This window comes from Telopea speciosissima, chromosome 1 (genome assembly GCF_018873765.1).
Source record: "Telopea speciosissima isolate NSW1024214 ecotype Mountain lineage chromosome 1, Tspe_v1, whole genome shotgun sequence".
NCBI lineage: Eukaryota > Viridiplantae > Streptophyta > Magnoliopsida > Proteales > Proteaceae > Telopea > Telopea speciosissima.
Window position 1 is genome coordinate 19,983,325 of NC_057916.1, and position 18,287 is coordinate 20,001,611.

At 37.1% G+C, this 18,287-nt stretch overlaps 1 long non-coding RNA gene across 1 annotated transcript; it reads left to right on the forward strand.

The window, feature by feature from the left end:
- The first annotated feature begins 125 nt into the window (after positions 1–125).
- On the forward strand, positions 126–18,287 carry LOC122660197. The gene is made up of 3 exons (XR_006332644.1): positions 126–137; positions 2,070–2,079; positions 18,039–18,287. It is a non-coding gene; the product is annotated as an uncharacterized LOC122660197 (long non-coding RNA).

The following is an 18,287-nucleotide window of genomic DNA, read 5'->3' on the forward strand; positions in this document are numbered from 1 at the left end:
GAATGCCTCAAGGAGAGAAAGAGAGAGAGAGAGCTTGATGTACCAAACACGAGAAGCCCATTTTGGCCACCACATAAGTTGCCACCTATACGTATAATTTCATTCTTATTAGCTTTGCCTCATTCCAAGATTTCCTGGTAATTAAGCTTATGATGATTTATTTATTTTTAGATCTTTCCTTTTTTTGATTGAGGACAAATCTAGTCAACCCATTAACGTTTTGATTGGAGTAGTTTCGACTTTTCAAGTATGAGGCCCAAGGAGCTGGGAAAGGCCATGTCTAGGGTCTAGCTAAGCAGATATGTAAGATAGACTTATATCTTCTTTTTCTTTTTTGGTTTTTTCCCTATTTGTTTTTGGGTAAATTTATCTTTAAGGCAAGAACGTTGACAGGTTGTGTAACCCCTGTTGCTTCAGGGTCAATAAGAGTGCACATCAAGGTATTGGTTTGGATGGAATTTTTTATCTTAGTAGGGGTTGAACGGTCTTTTCAGACACTCTTATGTTTGAATGCAATAACCATGTGACCAACTAGCTAGCAAGCTTTTCCCCTTATCTTTATTAAAAAAAGATTATGATAATTAAAATAAGAAAAAGTTATATCAAAGGCCGTCACTCATTAACCACGAAGGGAAATTATTTGTTGAAAAGACCTTCCCAGGATTAGAAAAATAGAAAGTAACCACATTATCTATGAGCATGCAATTTTGCTTAATTTTGCCTACGCTCCTAGAATGGAACTGAAATTGGAATTTGCAATTTTGCCAATTCCTCTATTATAATAATAATAATAATAATAATAAAAATTATAAAAACAGTTTTTTGATTGATGGATCAGATAACTGACACTATGGTCTAGAGCACTACATCAGTAGACCACATAAATAGAATAAAATTCTCTTATTTGACTAATGATCGATAATATCCTCTCTTTTCTTTTTTTTCTTTCTATTTTACCCCTAAATGTGCATGTTTGGAAGTGGATAAAACTTCCCCCCTAAACAATCATAATATTTAGAGATAGACCATACAACATACATACAGTTTCAAAAGCAGCCCAACTTAGGGCTGATTCTTGGTTGAACAGAACTCGAATTAAACTTATATTTACATAAGTGATTATACAAAAAAAAAAAATTATTAAAAAAAACTTGGTGATATGTCATAAATATCCTTCGCCCTTTTGTTAGATTCCAAAGAGGGTTTCCTTATTGACTCAAAACTGCACTCGGGTATTAACCATCTCCCAAAATGTATATAAGACTTTTCAAATGGGTGGGATATATATATGAAGGATATTTTGATAAGACATTTTATAAGGAAATCAAAATCAATATACAATTAAAAAAAAAAAATATGAAGGAAGATTGCAAGCCATTGTGTACGTGGTCTCCACACCAAGTTGTGGATCAGATTACTACAGAGGGGGGGAGGGGAGGGCTGGCCCGGGAATTAATTTGAATAACGTGTGAATTCCACTTTTTTCTTATTAGGGTTTGTGTTTGTGTGGAATTTCTCGAAGTAAGGTTGAGAGACTTGTGACTTCTGAGTGAGTAGAGTAGGGGGAATAATGACCATATATATATATATATATATATATATATGGGAAGGAAGAGTGTTTTTAATTTCACGCAAATCTTGCAGCCATATCAGGTAAATACGGTAGCTTTGAGCCTGCTTTCTCCCTTTCCCTCTCTCTCTGTATAGGAAGTTTGTAGAGGAGAACTCGATCATGTGATCTCTTCGATCACCTTTCGGTGTCATTGAAGACCTCAAACGCTGTCTGCCTTGCCAGCAAAACACCCAATATTATGAGAGAGAGAGAGAGAGAGAGAGAACAGGGAATTATAAAGATTTCAAATAGACGAAGAGAGAGAGGGGGGGGGGGGGGTGTTCATAAAAGTTAGAGATTGTGAGTGAGTGAGTCAAAAAGTGTAAAGAAACAGAAACATGGGTCTCTTCTTATTATTGAAACGCTGAGTAGATCGATCGATCAAAACTTGTATATATAAGAGGTGTTGGGTACGTTTAATTGCAGTGATCGAAGCTTTTATCTAAACATGGAAAAGTACAAATGCTGTGTAGAGTAGTAGTAAGGACTACAGAGCCCGAGCCCAGCCCTGTGAATAATAATAAGTGATAAACGGTGGTGATTGATGGCCCCTTAGTACTCTCTCTCTCTCTCTCTCTCTCTCATTCATGTAATCTTTTTTAGAATGCATGTAAGTTGCTTTGTTAAAGAGGATGAGATCTATTTGAGGAATTATATATTTAATGATGTAGGGAATCGTCTTAATCTAGGCTTTAGGACTAGGGATGGCGATGTGGGCGGGTCTAGTATGATCCATCAAGACTTGGTTCGGGTCGTAGGTCCTGATTTTCACAGAGCAACACAGATTAGGGTTGAACACTCAAACTCCTTAGCAACCCACTCTGCTTCCAACATAACATCCAAACTCAGAGGATCTAGTTGAGCAAAATCGATTAATGTCTCTCTAGATCTGATTAGAGAAACTACACTCGAAGAATAAGTGATTCCTACATTTCGAACCCGACCAACATAAGCAACAAAATGGAACTAGATGAACATTCTTATTTTGAATATGATTTAATGTAGGGAAAAAATCAATTAAGCATTTCCAAAAAGTGAAGAACTGCATGAGGATACTCAATTGAATCCACATAGCAGTTGCCCACATGACCTTCAAACTTGGCCCCCAAGCCGATTTTGAAGAAAAGAGAGGAGATGGATAGGTGGGTTGTAGAGCTAGCACCTCACGGTGGTAAATATAATCACTACTAATAGAAATTATTACTTTTTAATGTAATAAAAGAAAATGGTTTTTAATTTTGATATTTAATAATAAAAAATTGAGAGAGAGAATGCTATTTGATCACATGGCCCTGCACCAGTGCTGGGACCAATGGGATATAGACCACACATTAAAGCATCCATTATGGGGGGTGAGGTGGTCATTTTGCCACTCATGCATTTGGTGTAGGGAGCGTGACCAAGCAATCCTCTTTTTCCCTAAAAAATTATTGTAATAATAAAAATAATTTTTTTTATCACGATAATTAATAGTTAATACTTAATACCAATACAAGTAAAGATACTTAGAGAATTTTTAATAATAAAAGAAGATGGTAAATAGCGTCTCTATGATTACATTTTCGTGGCAGCAAAATTACCATTGCTGTTGTGTGCCAAGTAACAAATACGATCGGTTGAAAAAATGATCGAGATTTAATAGCTCCGAGCCTACGATACAATTGAGTTTTTGACCAGTTTTTTGAAGATAGTGGACCGTGTCAAATGTCAAAGGACTAACGTTTAAAACTCTTCCTTACTCTTCTTTTAGTAACTGGTTGAAATATTATATTAGGCTAATCACTATTATTTACTGTTTTTTTTTATCCTTGTGAACAGTTCTTTTCGTAATTTAATAAATTCTTTTGTTTTTCCATAAAAAAAATTCGCAGAAGATTCCCAACAAAAGAAAAAACCGCCGTCAGTACTATTCGCAACGATTTTGCAGGATTCTGTGGCGGTAGCTAGAAATGAGCATGTTGTTTTTTGGTAGTGAGGTTTCTCTAGCTACTGCTGCCATGGAGGCAAAGGCTATCTTCTTTGATCATCTTTTGGACTGGTCCCACCATAACTATTGTGGATGATACTGTTTATTTAGTTTCTATATTTTTTGGAGTTGTTTTTCAATTCATTCCTTGTACTTCTAATTGTGAGACTATTTTTGTACTTGAAGCGGCTTTAAAATTTGGAGGTTTGCTTGTGTTTGATGGTTACTTCCGTATTAAAGTCCTCTGCAGTATCAGCGGGGTGGCAGTGCACATCCGACGGTACAATAGAGGTCATGTGTGCCATGTGTGCCACTTGGCCTCTGCTGTGTCGTCGGATGTGCACTACCACCCTGTCGGTACTATAGAGGATCCTGGTCCGTCACTTCCACCTCTTTTCTTGTTAACTCTGTCGTTTCTAAGAGGATTTCTCCTTCTTTGATTTCGTTTAATAAAATTTAAGTCTTGTTGATGAAATAAGGGGTTTTTTTTTTATGGGAAAGAAAATTTATAGGGGCGATGTTCTTTGGCTGGGAGCGTACGTAGGCGTGGGTTGTGTTCAGACACATGAGGTGGGACGGGGCAGTCATTTCGGTCATTCAGGAGATGGGTCTGTCATTTCGCCCACATCACTATATGTTTGGGCGAATCCTGCACCCCAGTGCAAAGAACATTTTCCCAAATTTATATTGGTTAAATAGAAAATTTTTAAGATCCACCCTAATACTACTCTTTAGTTGGTCAGTTCTAAAGAAACACAATGGGCCTTGTACTTGTTTTCATTGATGTGGAAGAAACCGTGTGGGACCATGGTTTGTATGGGATCGCACGATACGACTGATACTGCATGGTTTTGAAAGTGATTGATATTGATACCTGCCTGATACCGTATCGATAGAACGGTATGGACAAGGGGTAAAATAGTCAAAAAAACCCATTTTTGAGAAAACCCAAGGATAAACATATCCGATACAACCGATCCATGTGGATAACGTATCGATTTGAAGATGACCGATACCCAATTCAATACACCGTGCACTAAAACCATGTGTGTGAGTGTGGGACACACGATGAAGGGAGGTGGGGAATAGAAACAAAATGAAATTGTCATAGCGTTTGGTGAATTTTGAAATTAAAGTTCATTTAAAGTATGTGAGAAACAATGAAAGGCATTGGTGGGTTCATCATGTCATAGAGGCTCATTATTCATCAATGGAGTTGCTACCCAATAAGAATACGTTAAAAGGGTAAATATGGTTTTACAAATTTGTACAAATTTGTGAAAATGCCATACAGCTACAACAGGATGTGAAATATTTATAACTTTTTCCCCAATGTGGTTAGCTCAGTTCGCAAGGACCGTTGCGACACCTCATTGTTAAGACTTAAGAGGGTGTTAGTACAACGTACTCTCTTGAGGTTTAACTATCAAAATAATGAGAGCATGCACTGGAGCATCAATCGGATTGAAATTTTTTCATTTAAAGGGGTGGTTGGTCATTTTGTATAATCCTATGGCTGAATGCAACTGCAAACAGTTTGGTACGGTTTTTTTTCTTCTTAAAAAACAAAATATTATAAATTTTCATAACTTTGGATTAATTGTGGCACAGGTGAATTTATTTTTTTTTCCTCTTTGTATTTTGTGGTATTACAGAGGGTTGATCTTATCTCATATTAAGTGGAGGGCTACGATTTCATTGTTCTAAATCTAATGGTTAGGATTATATGGGTGGTTAGTAGGTTTTGGATTTTTTATTATAAATACATGTAATTGTTTTTCTTTTTTTTTGGAAAGAGGGGTGGGGGAGGCCACGAAAACTCTGCAAGCAAGGTAATTTATAAAGCCCCATAGGTTGAAAAGATCGGAATGCACAATTTGAAGAAGATCCTCCGGGAAAGAGATCTTCCGTAAGCCCAAATAAGAATAGCAAAAAGCCCATTTAGAGAGAGCACGGGCACAAGCATTCTCCTCTCTTCAAGTGAGGAGACAAAAACAGACTCAAAACAAATTAGAAGAAGCCATTAATCCATCATAATGGTGAAGGCATCAATGGGGGGGGGGGGGGCAGGGGTGTGAATAAAATATATATTCAATACAACGCAGCTACAAAAACACCCAAAGGAGGAGAGAGGGGAAGGGGTGGGGGGGGAGGGCACCACCGAAATTGGACGGGCCACTCACCGAGGGGGGGAATCACTCAAAAAAGATACATTAACAGACCGATTGGAAACAATGTGATGGTTCTTTGGGTAGTCGGAAACCACAATTAACATGAGCCCACTTTGGTCTTGACCTCAAAAGCAATGACATCCCAGAGGATCTTAAATGTCCTAGATTTTTCAGTCCATCTCCTTAGATTTCTTCCATACCACATATGATAGATAGTGGCACAAAAAGCAAGCTTGCCAGTAACATCACAACTAGACTTCCCATTGAAGGAGGACAAGATCCAACACCACTTAAGCTCGTAGCCGCCAATCAACATTGGAGAAGGGCAAAACTTTCGAACAATGCCTTACCAAAGGATACGGTAGAAAGGGGCAATCAAAAAACAAATGCTCCAATAATTCTAAGCCACTCCAACAAAGGATGTAGGCAAAAGAAGTTGGAATTGATATAAATTGGAGCAGGTTTGAAGTGGGAAGGGATCCGACTCCTCTACTTCCGCCTACCCAGCACTATCGTGCGCCCCCACACATAAGAGCGGCAGAAAGTACCGCCTTATCCCCGCTTGGACAAGGCGCTCGGGCAGGGGTAAAGCGGTACATTCTGCCTTGCTTGTGTGTGGGGCGTATACAGCAGTAGGGGCAGGCAGAAGTAGAGGAGTCGAATTGAATGGGAAGAGATACTGTAAGGGCGCACCAAGCACTAAAATTGTGCCTCAAAATATGCTTCGGAAACCAAATCACAAAGGACCAAGGAGCCATTGGCCGACGAAAAACAATTTAACTAAAGACATTTACTGTTAATGGGACATGAGACTCCGCCTCAAGAAGCAAGGTCTTGTGATCAAACATTCGTCGCTACATAATTTCTTGGGGCCACTCACCTGAGACTCACTAGGGCCCAGAAGCTCCCGTTTCGTGCGTGGCGCGGGGGTCATGTACGAGCCTAGGGGGGATTTAGTCGGCTTAAAGTTGGATACCCCTCCTGTCTCAAAAAAAAAAAAAAAAACAAAAAAACATTTACTGTTTTTTTTTTTTTGTAAAGAAAAAACATTTACTGTTAATCTTTGTCTTTCTCGGAAAAGAACGGTTAATCTTTGTCGTTCCACATTTCGTTCAAAGTTCTTTTATTTGATATCTTCTTCAAATGGTCCATTTACAGAAGCACATATGGAAAAAGCCTTCTAAATAACACGATTCATAAAAAATTAAACATGATTTATAAAAATAAAAAAAAATGGAGAATTAAGTTTCTTTCATAATATGATAATAAGAATTCAAAAGTCAACCTTTTGCACAGGTTTTTTCGCACTAAAATATTAATTTTAGTAAAAAGAACAAAAGAATTACAATGAGACATCAAGCATACGAATATAAAGAAAAGCTAAGCAAAAACCCCCCAACTTTAGATATAATATCTCGGCCTATACTTTATTTTTTTGGGTCTCTCCTATTCAAGGGCCCATAGGCCAACTACAAGCTAAGGTGGAAGGCTAAGACAAACCCACAATCTACAACTAAGGGGGGGGGGTGCCTTTACCTATACTGAGTATCAAGCAAAAGATCATCCCGCGCTGAGGGAGGAAGGACCAGCATTAGAGAAGACAAAGAGCTTTTTGAAGCTTTCTTAGCCAAGAAGTCCGTTGGCTTCTCTATAACAATGTTTGAGTTTCCAACAAATAGTAGATAGATAAGTATGACGGAGAGTCCATTCTTGATTTAAATACCATTGAATGGAACCGCAATAAACAGCTATCAGTCACTGCTACAAAATCATGTTCTATACAAAGCTCCTGACTGCCCAATTCCTTAGCAACTGATATTCCTTTTACAAGAGCTTGAAATTCAGCTTCATAGTTTGTACACTGACCAATAAAAAAACCAAAGGCAGGGACAACTCTGGCTTGAAAGTCACGAATAACACTGAGTTATACGACAGTCATGTATTGTGAAAACTCACTTAACTTCTCTATGGTTGCAAGTAAAAAGGGAAACAGAGAGGAATGAAATTAATTTAAAACTTTAAATGAATGAAATTGCAATTATGATTGTGTATATAATATAGATCTTATCAAATGTAGTTGTTGGGAGTTTAGTCCCACATCGACTATTAATTAGCCTACAACCCCCCTTATACACGTAGGATTCCCTTGACCTAATAGTTCGAACTGTTGGGATGGAAACTGTACAGGGTATTAAAGCGGGTTCCCACGGTTTTCATGTTTCCACAGCATGTACAATAGTTATTAATTTACCTACGGCACCACTTGTACACGTAATTCATTAGCCTACAGTACCCCTTGTACACCTGAGAGTCCCTCCACCTAACAGTTCGAACTTTTAGCATGGAAACTTTACAATAGTAATTAATATTTTGAAAGGATATAATTGCGTTATTCGTTTTGCATTGTTCCTATTGAAATTAAAGGAATTTAATTGAAAAGTGGAGTAAAATTAAAAGCAAAAAGTCCTAGTTGGGTCATCCATGAATCTTTCCTTGTCGGTTCACCTATTTGTGCCATGTGGAAGGATGATGCGACAATTTTGATAGTTCAATATTTCGAGAATGATATAGATTGACAATGTCTCAAATTTCAAACCCAAATTATAATTATTTACCCTTTCATATAAGGCCAAACTTCTCATGTATGTCTATGCATTCTTTTATTACTTTGTATATCCTTTTGGTATCCCAATTTTCGATGCATCATTATGCATGTGGTTAATTCCATTTGGTTTGTAACTTGACATTCAAGTAGAGGACTGTGATGACTATGTACATATTTTAGCCTCATACGGCAGTGTAGTATACACATGACAGAGATAACCTAGCTAATCAAAGAATTTTTTTGGGTTTTTAACAAATGCCTCCCTAAAAATGTCCATTTGTCCAAATGCCCCTTACAATTTTTTTAATTACAAACTTCCCCTTACTTTCAAAACAGTTTAGCACTTTGGTCCAGTCCGTTAATTTGGGATGTTATTTATTAGTTTCAGGGAATCTAATGACCAAAATACCCTTATGATAAAAACCCACCAAAACTAAATAATAAATTGACCAAATTGCCCTCATCTTCCCCAAATGGTTTAGGGTTTGAAAATCAAACCCTAAACCATTTGGGGAAGATGAACCCTAAAATCAAACCTCCAAAATTGAAGTTGCAGTGAAGAATCAAACCTAGCTCCTGGTTGGAACAATCAAAAAACATGTTTTTATTAAATTTTAATAAAAAGTTGAGCTAATTACACAACCCTTGTTGGTAACGATTAGATTTTTTTATCTTACTTAATTTTTATTAATATCATTCCCTTTCCTTTATCTAATTTCTAACTGGACACAACCAAAATGATATTCTAAAAGAAAGAAAAAACAAAATAGAAATGGTTGTTGTTTGGAACATAAAGCAAAGGAAGTGATATGGTGCTCATTATTTTTGAAAATGGTATACATCTGCCCCTCCTCCTTGTGTGTCCTCAGGTGTTCTGGCACTGAGGATGATGAGCATTTTTTTGTTGAATACTCTTATTCCTATTCTTTTTAGAAGGGCCGGAATCCATTGGAAATGTTGCTCTTCCCCTTGTTCTCCCTTTGACTCTGAGCTCGGTTGGCTCCGGATCAAATCCTCATTGGATGGAAAATCATGATGTGACCTTGTTGAAAAGCTTGCATTTTCTGCCTCTATGTACTGGACCAGGATCCTTTGTAGTATCTGCGGGGTGGCAGTGCACATCTGACGGCACAACAGAGGCCATGGACGGGCATTTGGTAGTTTGTGAATATTTCAAAGTTCCTAGCAGTCCAGTGAACCAGGCATCCATCTCCAGGTGAAGCACAATGGAGCTGGTCAGGGAAATCAATCATCATCATAGAGGACAACTCATATTTTGCAGCTGACTTTGCCAGAAAGTCTGCTATAGGGTTGGCTTCCCTATAACAATGTGAAATATGACTTTCAATTGAACAAAGGAAAGACTGCAATGAGCACCACTCCTGCCACACGAACCATGGATCCAAGCTTTTGGAGAGAAGAATAAAAACAACATTTGAGTCACACTCAATGCAAAGCTTAGGGAATCTAAGATCTCTAGCCCATAAAATGCCCTTGATCACCACAGAAAATTCTGCCTCAAAGTTTGATTTCACTCCCAAACACCTGGAAGAGAAAATCACATTTCCTTGAGAATCACGGAAAACACCAACAACACCTATTTTATGAGTTCCCCAAAGAACAGCCACCAACGTTCAGCTTAACCCAAGAAGATGAGGGAGGGCACCAAAAGACTTCCATTACGGGTCTCGCTTGGGATGACCGGAATCCTTAAAATTCTAGCACAAAGAACTGTTAATCTTTGTCGTTCCACATTTAGTTCAAAAATTTTTCCTTCTTTTATTCCATATCTTCTTCTTTTTTTTTTGGTAAAAATTCCATATCTTCTTCAAATGGTCCATTTACAGAAGCATATATGGAAAAATCCTTCTAAATAAAACGATATCCCCCCCCCCCCCCAACCCTCCTGTATCTCAAAAAATATTAAATATGAATTTATTAAAAAAAATGAAAAAATTAAGTTTTTTTCTTAATAAGAATCCAAAAGTCAACCTTTTACACAATTTTTTTTTTCCCGCTAAAAGATTAATTTTATTAAAATGAACAAAAGAATTACAACAAGGCATCAAACAAAAGAATACAAAGAAAAGCTAAGCAAAACCCCCTACCTTCGGAATGGCCATCAACAAGGAGAAGGAAAGCTACTAACAAAGAATATCAACTCTAGATACAGAATCTCGGCTTATGCATGCTGAGCATCAAGCAAAAGATCATCCCGCACTGAGGGAGGAAGGACCGGCGTTAGAAAGAAGTCCGTTATCGGATTGGCTTCTCTTTAGCAATGTGTGAGTTTCCACCAAATAGAAGATAGATAAGGACGAAAGAAAGTCCATTCTTGATTTATATACCATGGAATGAACTGCCATAAACATTATCGTCACTACTACAAAATCATGTTCTATACAAAGCTCCTGAATGCCCAATTCCTTAGCAACTGATATTCCTTTCACAAGAGTTTGGAATTCAGCTTCATAGTTTGTACACTGGGCAATAAAGAAACCAAAAGCAGTGACAATTTTGGGTTGAAAGTCACGAATTACGTACACTGAGTTATACGACAGTCATGTACTGTGAAAACTCACTTAACTTCTCTATAGTTGCAAGTAAAAAGGGATATGAAGAGGAATGAAATTAATCTAAAATTTAAAATGAAAGATTTTGCAATTATGATTGTGTATATAATATAGATCTTACCTAATGTAGTTTTTGGGAGTTTAGTCCCACATCGGCTATTACTTAGCCTACAATCCCCCTTATACACCTTGGATTCCTTCCACCTAACAGTTCGAACTGTTGGGATGGAAACTGTACAGGGTATTAAAGCGGGTTACCACGTTTCCACAGTTTGTACAATAGTAATTAATTAGCCTACAACACCCCTTGTACATGTAATTAATTAGTCTACGACACCCCTTGTACACCTGAGAGTCCCTCCACCTACCAGTTCGAACTTTTAGCATGGAAACATTACAATAGTAATTAATTTTTTGAAGACATTACCTTATTCGTTTTGCTTTTCCTATTGATATTTAAGGAATTTTATTTTCCAGTCAGTACACCTATTTGTGCCATGTGGAAGGATGAAGCAGCAATTTTGATAGTTCGATATTTAAAGAATGATCTAGAGTGATAATGTCTCCAATTTCAAACTCAAATTATGATTATATATCCTTCCATATAAGGGCAAACCCTCTCATGTAAGTCTATGCATTCTTTTATTAGTTTGTACATCCTTTTGGTAGTCTTTTACCCCCCCAAAAAAAAAAAAATTACAACCTTTTGGTAGTCCAAAATATTTCGATGCTTAATTAAGGATGTGGTTAATTCTGTCTAGGTTGAAACTTGACTGCAAGTAGAGGACTGTGGTGACTATGTGTACGCTAAATTTTAACCTAATATGACAATTCAATATCGACATGACAAAGATAACTCAGCTAATCAAAGATTTTTCCTGGTTGGATCAACAAGAAAACCACTTTTTATTATATTTTAAGAAAAAGTTGAGCTAGTTACATATACATATTATTTAATTTTTATCAATTTCATTCACTTTCCTTTACTTAATTTCGAACTGAACACAGCCAAAACGATATCATAAAAGAAAGAAAAATGAAAATAGAAATGGTCGATGTTTGGAACATAAAGCAATCTGGAGCAGTATTTCTATTGAGATTCAAGGGAAACTGTAGTCTAACCTTGTTGAAGTCTGGCATGTGGTAGTTTGTTAATATTACAAAGTTCAATTAATTAATATTATCTTAATGTAATTAGGGCTTTTCTTTTTCATAGGCAAGAACGACGTACTTAACAATAATATTAACAAAAACAATTTATAAGGGAAATTAAAACTGTTTGTAACCAAGGTGCGTGTTTACAATGAAAGTTGCAACCTCTCTCTTTTGTCCAATGTCAGATGCCCATTGCCTTTGATACATTGGGGGTTAATTTGTCATCTCACTATTACTATATGCCATTATAAAAAGTAAGACCTGACAACCTAAATCATAAGGGTATTTATGTAATTTCATAAATGTCATCGACCCAATAATCCACTTATTGTAAATTAATTTCCTTTTGTACCCTTTAAACTGATAATCTTAGCTAGATTCTTATTTCTTAGTCATTTAAGTCATTTCAAACTGTTATATGTGAAATTACGATCAGTTGCCCTTATCTTAAAAGTGAAACCAATTATGTTGAAGGGTAAATAAAGACTAGTTACAGATACTGTTTGTAACGCGCTTAATTACAACAAACCCATTAGTTAAAGACATTTTCTGTTAATTTATGTCTTTGTAGTTCCCCATTTCCCTTCGAAGTTTTTTTTTTTTTTTTTTTTTTTTCCTTCTTTTATTTGATATCTTCTTCAAAAGGTCCATTTATAGAAAGCATACATGGAAAAAACTCAAAAAAGCCTTCTAAATAAAATGATTCCCCCCTTGGTATCATAAACAGATAAACATGATTTTATAAAAATCCCAAATAAATAAAAAGAGAATCAATTATAAATTAAGATATCCCAAATAAACAGACAACCATTTCTATTTTCATTCTTCTTTCTTTTATGATATCGTTTTGACTGTGTCCAGTTAGAAATTAAAGGGGTGTCAATTTTGGACCGAAACCGGTAATCGGATAGAAACCGCCCCGCTAGGAACCGGAATCGACCCACCCAATAACTTATTGGTTTGGATCTGGTCCTAGTGATAGGTTATTGGTCCGGATCTGGTCTAGTCCCTGGAGCCGTTGGAACCAAAAGAAATGCATACACTTGAACTTGTCATACACCATTTTTTCTGTTTTAAAATGTTCAAAGATGATCTTTGCTATTTTAACATACAGTTAAAGTGACTTTTATTATACAGTTCTCCAGTTGCTATTTGAACATGACCCAAGACTAAGCAAGACACTTGGCCCCTCAAATTCTAGTATTCTACCCCTCTCATATCTGTTACACATAGAGGACACACACTAGTAGTTACTGATTGCTTTTGAAAGATTCTAGCTTGCTTGAGATTTCTTATTCCAATTGAAAAAATGCGTTACATTTGGCTACTCAACAAGGGCATGTTTGAACCCAATTAGGAATTGGAACCGGACCACCCAATAGTTAATGGTCCTGGATCTCAGATTTGGAACCGGTGAGCTTATTGGTCCGGATCTGGTCTTGACACCTTAAAGCCGAAACTGCTAGAGAACCAAATCGATAGCCCAGAACCGGACCAGTTGACACCCCTAAATAAAGGAAAGTGAATGAAATTGATAAAAGATTAAATAAAAATATATATATATATATATATATATATAATACTTAACAAGGGTTGTGTAACTAGTTCAACTTTTTCTTAAAATATAATAAAAAGTGTTGATCCAACCAGGAAAAATCTTTGATTAACTGAGTTATCTTCGTCATGTCGATATTGGATTGTCATATGAGGCTAAAATTTAGCGTACACATAGTCACCACAGTCCTCTACTTGCAGGTCAAGTTTCAACCCAAACAGAATTATCCACATCCTTAATTAAGCATCGAAAATTTTTGGACTACCAAAAGGTTGTAATTTTTTTTGGGTAAAAGACAACCAAGAGGATGTACAAACTAATAAAAGAATGCATAGACTTACATGAGAGGGTTTGCCCTTATATGGAAGGGTATATAATTATAATTTGAGTTTGAAATTTGAGACATTGTCACTCTAGATCATTCTCTAAATATCGGACTATCAAAATTGCTGCTTCATCCTTCCACATGGCACAAATAGGTGTACCGACTAGGAAATAAAATTCTTTAAATATCAATATGAAAAGCGAAATGAATACGGTAATGCTTTCAAAAAATTAATTACTATTGTAAAATTTTCATGCTAAAAGTTCGAACTGTTAGGTGGAGGGACTCTCAGGTGTACAAGGGGTGTCGTAGGCTAATTAATTACTATTGTACATACTGTGGAAACGTGGAAACCCGCTTTAATACCTTGTACAATTTTCATCCCAACAGTTCGAACTGTTAGGTAGAGGGAGTCCTAGGTGTATAAGTGGGGTTGTAGGCTAATTAATAGCCGATGTGGGACTAAACTCCCAACAACTACATTTGGTAAGATCTATATTATATACACAATCATACTTGCAAAATCTTTCATTTTAAATTCTAGATTAATTTCATTCCTCTTCATATCCCTTTTTACTTGCAACCATCGAGAAGTTAAGTACGTGAGTTTTTTAGTACATGACTGTCAATAACTCAATGTACGTAATTCGTGAGTTTTTGCAATTATGATTGTGTATATAATATAGATCTTACCAAATGTAGTTGTTGGGAATTTAGTCCTACATCGGCTATTAATTAGCCTACAACCCCCTTATACACTTAGGATTTCCTCCACCTAACAGTTCGAACTGTTGGGATGGAAACTGTACAGGGGATTAAAGCGGATTTCCATGGTTTCCATGTTTCCACAGTATGTACAATCGTAATTAATTAGCCTATTTCTAGCAGTTTAATACTGCCTCTAGCACTCGACCCAAAGCCCATCCCTGAATTGCTATTGAATTTATACCCTTGAACAAGAGAAGGGAGTTGAGGGTTTCTTACTGTTTTAAAATACACATTTATTATTTTACTCAACTTAATTTGTAAGCGAACTACCTATATGGAATTTTTTGAAAAAACGACTAAACTTGCTGAGTTTGTCATGACTTGGATAAAAAATTCCGAATCTTATTTGACTTGAACAATTTATGACCGAGTCTTGTCATTTTTTACCCTAGCTTAGGCTATATTACTATTGATCAGAATTTCAAAATTTTTACCCGACTTGGACGACTCACCCCAATCAAAACCTAGTTTTCCAACTAGGGTCCAATGTCAATTGGGTAACCTCGAGGGTTTTTTTTTCGGGGTGGGGGTGGTAGAACGGTTCTGATGAGTTTGGTATAAGGAAACGTTGCCTGTTGGTACAAATAACTGCATTAAGTGTCTTCCTCATGCCTTAAAATTGGGCTGGAATATGGGCCCTCCATGGTTCAGGAACTGTAACCCTTTAAAGGATGGGACGAGTTGATTTAAACCTTTAGACATTGACATTTTGTCATATTAGATCACCGAAGACAAAATAACAAGGATCAGTCCCAACTTCAAATGACCCTACAATGGAAGAATGAAGACACTCCCATCATCTCAATTCTCCCCATGCACATGGGATTTGGATTTTGGGGTGACGACTTACAAGATTGGATTTGAATCTTCCCAACCAAAGGATTCATAATTGGACCTTTCCCCCTTTTTCTTTCAGCTTCTTCAAATTCTTCTTTCAACCTAATCATTCCTAACATAAGGATACAGGGGTCACGTCATGCGCCAGTCAATGAGAGCGGATGCGATGGCACTAAAGAAAACAGAATTTCCACCATACATGGAGGTATAACTGTTGTATGTGGGCGTGGCCCCTGCATCCCACGAAAAAAACATTCTATCAAAACCTAACATTGTCTAACCCAGCCAATACGAAAGAACCGAACCTAAAACAAGAAAACCTTGGCAGTACGAGTAGGCTCAATCCCCACCACCTAATGCAAGATACTATAAAAGTCTTTAGATAAAGAACATTGCCATTACTCCTAATAAATGCCACATGCTATGTATAGGTTTATGTAGCTAAATTAATATCTTAAAATTTTGATGTTTCTCATGGACGGATGCATGTCTATGTCGGTGAATGTAGCTCGTCACACATACATACACACGCGTACATTTCTCTTCTCTGTGACCATATGGGTCCCTAGTATACGAATAATAAGACACTCCTTCACATGTGCCCATTGACTTGGAATCTCTAAAGGCAAATGTTTAGATTGCTCTCCCTATGCATATATGCAATATAAAAAAATGTGAGTCCCAACTCCCAACTGAATGAATCTATCTCCCGCCCTCTCATTGGTGCCGTTTCCCACTTCATCATCATGGGAAACTTCTGGCCACATAATATTTATACACACTCTTTGTTGGTAAGATCAACGTATCATTCTTATCTCTGATTTATTTCTACTTTCTACCATGTCTCTAATACCACAAACTCATTACTTGTCTACTTCCCTTTACCAGTATCCATATTAATTAATCACATCTCTCTTCAATTGAAGGGACCTCTCATCTTATCTTACATAAGGTTTTGAAGGAAAAAGAAGGTTCTAAAAACACAATTAAGATCAAAACCATTGTTTATATTCTTCGTCTTTTCCATTCTGTATGTATATTCGTGCCCAGTGGACCACAGAAAAAAAGCCCAAACAAGGTTTTCTCAATAATTTACCACGTAATTACAATTCATTACGCCTTCATGGTCAAAAGCTGTAGTTCATTCATTAATGGAGCGGAAGTAACGTCAGAATATGCTTGGGAGTCAGTGAAAATGACAGATCAACGTCGACAAATACAAAGCAGCAATACAAAAGCCTTGTGAAAATACAATGTAAGCCTTGGAAATCACTAGATTGTCTGTTAAATTATAGAGGATGTGCACACATGGCACACATGGCCTCTGCTATGCCGTCGGATGTGCATTACAGCTCCGCTGGTATTATAGAGGATTTTTATCCGTATATTCGTGCAAAATACCACATCCTATAACCTAATAGACAATCTAGTCACTTCCATATAGTTTGGTGGTACAGTTAATAAGTTTTCCTTGAGAATTTAAGTATAATTAGGAATTTAGGATGATAACTCTACTTTTGGTATGAACTTTGCCCAATTTTAAAGATCATTATAAAATGAAAAGATAATATACAGCAGAACTTGGGAGCTGGGACTCCAAAAAGTTTCATGGGATTTAAATCCTCTCCAATTCCCTGAAGGTGCAATGCGGTGCAATTTGGGACTGAGAACTCAACACCTGGTACACACGATATCCAACAGTCCGACCTCGATTGACCCAATTTTTTTTCTACTACTCAAGCTCGACACAGTTGGATGTCACGCCTGCCAGGTACCGAGCTCTTAGCCCCAAGGTGCAGTGCTCACCTTAATTGGAGAAGAATTTTTTCCAGTTTCATGATTTCAACCTCTCCCCTACCCCTGTAGCAGTATATCGTATGCTAGCACCTTTGTGTCTCACTCTCTTCCTCCCTTTGAGGATTAAGGGACTCCATTTCAAAGGGTGGAAGAGAGAGATAGACACATAGGGTGCTAGCATATGGTATACCGCTAGCATTCCCATCCCTCTCTCTAAATAAAATTAACTATTCAATCAATTTCAATGACTGAATATGTTGAGTTTTAAAAAAAAAATCATGGGCCTGAGGGGCTATACGACTCAGAGCAATCTGGGTCCCAGTAATTTTCCATAGACTCTGATCTGGCAAAGAAATGGCTGAAATACATCTAACCATGCTAACCCTTGGTAGTGATTTTCTTTACTCGGGACCTGTCCATCTGTTTATCACCATAGGAACGGGAAAGACATTAAGAGTAATATAAGTCACCCAAACCCGTGTGTCCCAAAACCAAGGTTGATGGAATTGTCTTTTTCAAGGTTGTACAAGATCGGTTGCCTCACACAAAACTGTAAACAACACTTCTGCACATTGATCCTTTAAATCCATGGTTTAGACCTGATGACATTCCACATATGGTCAGTGAAAGAGTGGATTTCAAAAAAAAAAAAATCACCAAAACCTTTAGGATAGAAAATCTGGGTCCAAAGATCCATCATAGATAAGATTATCCCATAATGCTCATTTTTGGACCCTGCAGCCACACAATGGGGATTGATCTTGATCCACCGAACATGGGCGTGCCACAGCATGGGTTCCCTGGACAGTCATACAGCATCTGAACGCACAATGTTATGGTTGTGAATGAGAATTGCCACTCAAGAGAGCCAGGAGGTTGTTTCCACAAGTGATGGGAGGGAGCTATAGTTCAACATTTGGATA